Genomic DNA, 7,869 nt, shown 5'->3' with positions numbered 1-7,869 from the left:
ACACATGGCGACATTTACTACTTTTTTCTCCTTGTTTCATGGGGCTCCCTGGGGGCGTTTTCCTTCTGCATCTCCAAAGGCCTCTGGCTGTGTGGGCTCTGTGGGCTCTAAAGTTTTTTCCAAAATGGCTCCCTCTTAAAAGGCTCCAGTAAGCAACCCCACCTTGAATGGGTGGAGACACATCTCCATGGAAACCATCTAATCAAAGTTACCACCCACAATTGGTGGGTCACATCTCCTTGGAAACAGTAAAAAAGATCCCACCTAGCACTATTGGATGAGGATTGGAGAGCATGGCTTTTCTGGGTTACGTGACAGTTTCAAACTGGCACAATTAGCAAGCTTCCTTACATCTGCAAAGTCTCTTTTGTCCTATAAAGTAACAGTATTCATAGGTGTAACTCCAGGGGGTAAGGTCAGGGGCCAAATTCTGCCTACCACAGTGTTGCTCCAAGATTAAGTAGTTCTCATTTTCAACATAGCGTTTTGTCTCTAGATTTTCTCAAAAATACTTTTTAATTTGCTCTTTTGGTTATCAAGGAGTAAGAGCCCACTTAAATTGGCTTAGTAAAGGGAGGATGGAATATGTATATCTATAAGGGGAATACCATGGAAATTTAAGGTCAGGAGCTATACCAGGACAGGCCCTCACAAACCCTGGAGGATACAGAAGTTCTGAACATCCCATTAGCAGGAGTTCATGAATCTTCACTCTTAGTCTCTGCCATTAACATGATCCAGTTACCCTCTGGTGTCACTTATTTCTATTCTGTCATCCACTGCTTTCTCTGCTTATGGCTAGGTTCTTTTGCTCCATAACTCTGACTTGTACATGGCCCTTTGTAACTTCTCCAGTCCTACTTCCAGCCATGGCCTTTCTTGCAGACACCTGTCATTTCCCTCTAATATGTGTTTGCCCTCTTTCTGTTATGTAGAACCTTGGATTTTGGCTGAGAACATGCCCATGATAATAAAGACCACATTTTCTGGCTCTCTTCCACCTAAGCTTGGCCATATGACTATGTTCTGGACAGGGGAATATAAGCAGCAGTATCTTGTGGTGGCTTCCAGGAAGTTTTCAAGGAAAATGATAGCAGGTATGAGCCCTTTACCCTTGTCATCCTTTCTTTCTTCTTACTAGCTGGATTATGGACACGATGGCATGATACGGAATAGTCACTGGAGATGAGGAAGAAACCATTTATTGGGAACGAGGCCATACTTGCTACAATATGAGAGAAGAAGCCTGGGTCCCTGAGAATTTTATGGAACCATATCGGCCCTGCACTTCTCATTTGTGGACTTACATATAAGAAACAAAGTTCTTTTTAAATCATTGCTTTTTATTCACTCACAATTCAACCCAGTCCTACCTTATAAATACATTTAGCTACAGCCTCAATACAAATTGGAAAATTCCTTTAGTGATTGCTGGTTTAAATTTCTGAGAAAGAGAGAGAGAGAAAGAGAGAGAGAGAGAGAGAGAGAGAGAGAGAGAGAGCGCTAGAGAGAGGGTGAGCTGTCTGGTCCCTTCTTTTAATGCCTGCTTCAGAGATGGCTGGCTTCCACTAGAAATTTTGTTCCCTTTTTTGCCAGGTAGAGTTGTGGCTGGTAAGTAGCTGTCCTTTCTGGGACAATATTTCCTAGTCTTCCTTGCATGTAGGTGAATCTGTGTGTGTCACAAAAGAGCTGAAGTTCATAGGAAGCACCTGTTCTCACTTTATTATTTATTTTCTGTTAGCCCCCTAGAAGAGCTGAAAGGGGACTCTGAGACACAAAGGGATGCTAGTAATTATGTGGAAGGAGAGTGGGTTCCTGAATGACCTTGCAGAAAGCTACCTGCCAAATATGCACATTGATTCATAATGTAAACGAGAAATTAGCCAAGATTAGAAATTAATCTTTGTGTTACACATCTAAAATTTACGGGTTTATCTGTTAGGGCAGTTAGCATTACTCTAAAACAATGCAGATCATTATTTCAGGCTCCCCCTTCCAACCTGTGGATTGGCTGCCTCTTCAACAGTATCTGGCAGCCCTCTCCTCCCTGAGGAAGAGTTATACTTCTCTACTCCCTGGAATCCAGGCATAGCCATATGACTTCCTTTGGCCAATGAAATGTGAGCAAAACTGATACGCTTGAAGTTCAGATGGAAGCCTTTAAGGACCAAAGCATCACTTGACTTTGGAAAGAAAGAGTTTAACAGCTGTGCTGCAACCCACTCTCCTTCTCCTGGAGACACTAAAGGGTGGGGGCTGGACGAATTAAAAGAAAGGAATAATGTGTTGGAGAGCTGGGTTCGATTCCTGGTGCCTGCCCATGAAAAAAAAAAAAAAGAAAAGAAAGGATTATATACGGCTCATACCTCCTGATAGATAATGGAGAATCTTTACTTATGGAACACTTTTAGCAGGATGTTCTTTGTCTAGGCACACCTAATTTATGGTGAACAAATGAGGAATTTATGTATATATGGGGCACAGCCCACTGGAAAATGGCCAATCAGCTATGTAATTATCTGAGTATAAGTTGGAGATATTTCATAAGTGAAATAGCTCCCTTTGTGTAAGTGAAACATCATTTAGAAACTATCATTTTAAATTTGAACAGGAATTTGTCCTCATGCAGCAAGAAAGGACCTGAGAACTGCACTGACATTTTCAAATTTCGTCATTTTTTTCCTGGGTTTTGGGATTGCCTGTATTCTTTGAATTATTAGTAAAATTTAATACTGGGTGAGATCTATGACCCCTGTAGAATCTGACTGGACAATTCAACTCTTTGTGTTAACTCAGTTATTTTCTCTTTTCCTCTCCTCTAGTGACCAGCATTGCTCCAGAAGGTGGTCGCTTCTTCAATCTGTCCCAATTGAGGACAATTTGGAAAGGAACTCTTAGCTGATGTGAAGCATGATATAGCATGAACAAGAATAAACCCATATTCCCAGCCCACCTCCATGTTCCTTTTTTAAAAGTCATTTACAAAGACATATAATAGCAGTATTGTTTGATATTAAATAAAAAGAGTCCAGACTTCCTTGAGAAGATGGCGGCTTAGTAAGACGTGCGGGTCTTAGTTCCTCCTCCAGAACAGCTACTAAAGAAACAGAAACGGTACAGAACAGCTCCTGGAGCCACGACAGAGACCAAAAAGACAGCGTACCCCATTCTGGAACGGCTGAACCGGCTGGGAGAATCCGCTGTGGTGAGATCCCCGAGGGGTGAGCGCTTCCCCGGGCCGTGGTGGCTGGCGGCCGGAGCCCCTCCCTCCCTCCTTCCCGGGCCGGCTGGGAGATTTGGACAGGCGGTCCCCTCAAGCCGCGGCGGCCGGCGCCCCCCCGACGTGCGGCCTCCTGGGCCGGCTGGGAGATTTGGATCGGAGGTCCCCCAAGCCACGGAGGCCGGCGACCGGGGTGCCTTCCACACACGTGGCTTCCCGGTCCGGCTGGGAACTTTGGATCGGCACTCCCCCAATCTGCTTCGGCTGGCGACCCTCTCCCACAGCGAGAGTCTTCCAAAGTTAAAGGAGCCACAGCATCTTTTACTGGTGGGACCCGCAGACAGACGAGCACCACATACTGGGAAGGATAAGAAAAACAGAGCCCAGAGATTTCACAGGAAAATCTTTCAACCTGCTGGGTCCCACACCCAGGGTAATCTGATTAAATGCCCAGACGCCAGCAAAAAATAACGGATCACGCCAGGAAAATTGAAGATATGGCCCAGTCAAAGGAACAAACCAATAGTTCAAATGAGATACAGAGCTGAGACAACTAATTCTGAATATACGAACAGAAATGGAAAACCTCTTCAAAATCCAAATCAATAAATTGAGGGAGGACATGAAGAAGACATGAGATCAACAAAAAGAAGAAATAGAAAGTCTGAAAAAACAAATCACAGAACTTACGGGATTGAAGGACAAAGTAGAAAAGATGGAAAAAACAATGGATACCTACGATGGTAGATTTAAAGAGACAGAGGCTAATATGTGAACTGGAGGATGGAACATCTGAATTCCAAAAAGAAACAGAAACTATAGGGAAAAGAATGGAAAAATTTGAGCAGGGGATCAAGGAACTGAATGGCAATACGAAGCACACAAATATACGTGTTGTGGGTGTCCCAGAAGGAGAAGAGAAGGGAAAAGGAGGAGAAAAACTAATGGAAGAAATTATCACTGAAAATTTCCCAACTCTTATGAAAGACCTAAAATTACAGATCCAAGAAGTGCAGCGCACCCCAAAGAGAATAGATCCAAAATAGGCATTCTCCAAGACACTTACTAGTCAGAATGTCAGAGGTCAAAGAGAAAGAGAGGATCTTGAAAGCAGCAAGAGAAAAACAATCCATCACATACAAGGGAAACCCAATAAGACTATGTGTAGATTTCTCAGCAGAAACCATGGAAGTTAGAAGACAGTGGGATGATATATTTAAATTACTAAAAGAGAAAAACTGCCAACCAAGACTTCTATATCCAGCAAAATTGTCCTTCAAAAATGAGGGAGAAATTAAAACATTTTCAGACAAAAAGGCACTGAGAGAATTTGTGACCAAGAGACCAGCTTTGCAAGAAATACTAAAGGGAGCACTAGAGACAGATACAAAAAGACAGAAGAAAGAGGTGTGGAGAAGAGTGTAGAAAGAAGGAAAATCAGATATGATATATATAATACAAAAGGCAAAGTGGTAGAGGAAAGTATTACCCAAACAGTAATAACACTAAATGTTAATGGACTGAATTCCCCAATCAAAAGACATAGACTGGCAGAATGGATTAAAAAACAGGATCCTTCTATATTCTGTCTACAGGAAACACATCTTAGACCCAAAGATAAACATAGGTTGAAAGTGAAAGGTTGGGAAAAGATATTTCATGCAAATAACAACTAGAAAAGAGCAGGAGTGGCTATACTAATATCCAACAAATTAGACTTCAAATGTAAAACAGTTAAAAGAGACAAAGAAGGACACTATCTACTAATAAAAGGAACAATTAAACAAGAAGACATAACAATCATAAATATTTATGCACCGAACCAGAATGCCCCCAAATACGTGAGGAATACACTGCAATCACTGAAAAGGGAAATAGATACATATACCATAATAGTTGGAGACTTCAATTCACCACTCTCATCAATGGACAGAACATCTAGACAGAGGATCAATAAAGAAATAGAGAATTTGAATATTACAATAAATGAGCAAGACTTAACAGACATTTATAGGACATTACATCCCACAACAGCAGGATGCACCTTTTTCTCAAGTGCTCATGGATCATTCTCAAAGATAGACCATATGCTGGGTCACAAAGCAAGTCTTAACAAATTTAAAAAGATTGAAATCATACACAACACTTTCTCGGATCATAAAGGAATGAAGTTGGAAATCAATAATAGGCGGAGTGCCAGAAAATTCACAAATACGTGGAGGCTCAACAACACACTCTTAAACAACGAGTGGGTCAAGGAAGAAATTGCAAGAGAAATTAGTAAATGTCTCGAGGCGAATGAAAATGAAAACACAACATATCAAAACCTATGGGACGCAGCAAAGGCAGTCCTAAGAGGGAAATTTATTGCCCTAAATGCCTATATCAGAAAAGAAGAAAAGGCAAAAATTCAGGAATTAACTGTCCACTTGGAAGAACTGGAGAAAGAACAGCAAACTAACCCCAAAGCAAGCAAAGGAAAGACATAACAAAGATTAGAGCAGAAATAAATGAAATTGAAAACATGAAAACAATAGAGAAAATCAATAAGACCAGAAGTTGGTTCTATGAGAAAATCAATAAGATTGATGGGCCCTTAGCAAGATTGACAAAAAGAAGAAGAGAGAGGACGCAAATAAATAAGATCAGAAATGGAAGAGGAGACATAACCACTGACCTCACAGAAATAAAGGAGGTAATAACAGGATACTATGAACAACTTTACGCTAATAAATACAACAATTTAGATGAAATGGATGGGTTCCTGGAAAGGCATGAACAACCAACTTTGACTCAAAAAGAAATAGATGACCTCAACAAACCAATCACAAGTAAAGAAATTGAATTAGTCATTCAAAAGCTTCCCAAAAAGAAAAGTCCAGGACCAGATGGCTTCACATGTGAATTCTACCAAACATTCCAGAAAGAATTAGTACCAACTCTGCTCAAACTCTTCAAAAAATTGAAGTGGAGGGAAAGCTACCTAATTCATTCTATGAAGCCAACATCACCCTCATACCAAAACCAGGCAAAGATATTACAAAAAAAGAAAACTACAGACCAATCTCTCTAATGAATATAGATGCAAAAATCCTCAACAAAATTCCTGCAAATCGAATCCAACAACACATTAAAAGAATTATACATCATGACCAAGTAGGATTCATCCCAGGTATGCAAGGATGGTTCAACATAAGAAAATCAATTAATGTAATACACCATATCAGCAAATCAAAGCAGAAAAATCACATGATCATCTCAATTGATGCAGAGAAGGCATTTGACAAGATTCAACATCCTTTCCTGTTGAAAACACTTCAAAAGATAGGAATACAAGGGAACTTCCTTAAAATGATAGAGGGAATATATGAAAAACCCACAGCTAATATCATCCTCAATGGGGAAAAATTGAAAACTTTCCCCCTAAGATCAGGAACAAGACAAGGATGTCCACTATCACCACTATTATTCAACATTGTGTTGGAGGTTCTAGCCAGAGCAATTAGACAAGAAAAAGAAATACAAGGCATCAAAATTGGAAAGGAAGAAGTAAAACTATCACTGTTTGCAGATGATATGATACTATACGTTGAAAACCCAGAAAACTCTACAACAAAACTACTAGAGCTAATAAATGAGTACAGCAAAGAAGCAGGTTACAAGATCAACATTCAAAAATCTGTAGCATTTCTATACACTAGCAAAGAACAAGCTGAGGGGGAAATCAAGAAACGAATTCCATTTACAATTGCAACTAAAAGAATAAAATACCTAGGAATAAATTTAACTAAAGAGACAAAAAACCTATACAAAGAAAACTACAAAAAACTGCTAAAAGAAATCACAGAAGACCTAAATAGATGGAAGGGCATACCGTGTTCATGGATTGGAAGACTAAATATAGTTAAGATGTCAATCCTACCTAAATTGATTTACAGATTCAATGCAATACCAATCAAAATCCCAACAACTTATTTTGCAGAAATAGAAAAACCAATAAGCAAATTTATCTGGAAGGGCAGGGTGCCCCGAATTGCTAAAAGTATCTGGAGGAAAAAAAACGAAGCTGGAGGTCTCACGCTGCCGGACTTTAAGGCATATTATGAAGCCACAGTGGTCAAAACAGCATGGTATTGGCATAAAGATAGATATATTGACCAATGGAATCGAATAGAGTGCTCAGATATAGACCCTCTCATCTATGAACATTTGATCTTTGATAAGGCAGTCAAGCCAACTCACCTGGGACAGAACAGTCTCTTCAATAAATGGTGCCTAGAGAACTGGATATCCATATGCAAAAGAATGAAAGAGGACCTGTATGTCACACCCTATACGAAAGTTAACTCAAAATGGATCAAAGATCTAAACATTAGGTCTAAGACCATAAAACAGTTAGAGGAAAATGTAGGGAGATATCTTATGAAACTTACAATTGGAGGTGGTTTTATGGACCTTAAACCTAAAGCAAGAGCACTGAAGAAATAAATAAATGGGAGCTCCTCAAAATTAAACACTTTTGTGCATCAAAGAACTTCATCAAGAAAGTAGAAAGACAGCCTACACAATGGGAGACAATATTTGGAAACGACATATCAGATAAAGGTCTAGTATCCAGAATTTATAAAGAGATTGTTCAACTCAACAAC

This window comes from Tamandua tetradactyla, chromosome 3, assembly GCF_023851605.1.
Source record: "Tamandua tetradactyla isolate mTamTet1 chromosome 3, mTamTet1.pri, whole genome shotgun sequence".
Classification (NCBI taxonomy): Eukaryota; Metazoa; Chordata; class Mammalia; order Pilosa; family Myrmecophagidae; genus Tamandua; species Tamandua tetradactyla.
The sequence above is the reverse complement of the archived record's forward strand: the minus strand, read 5'-3'. Positions refer to the sequence as shown.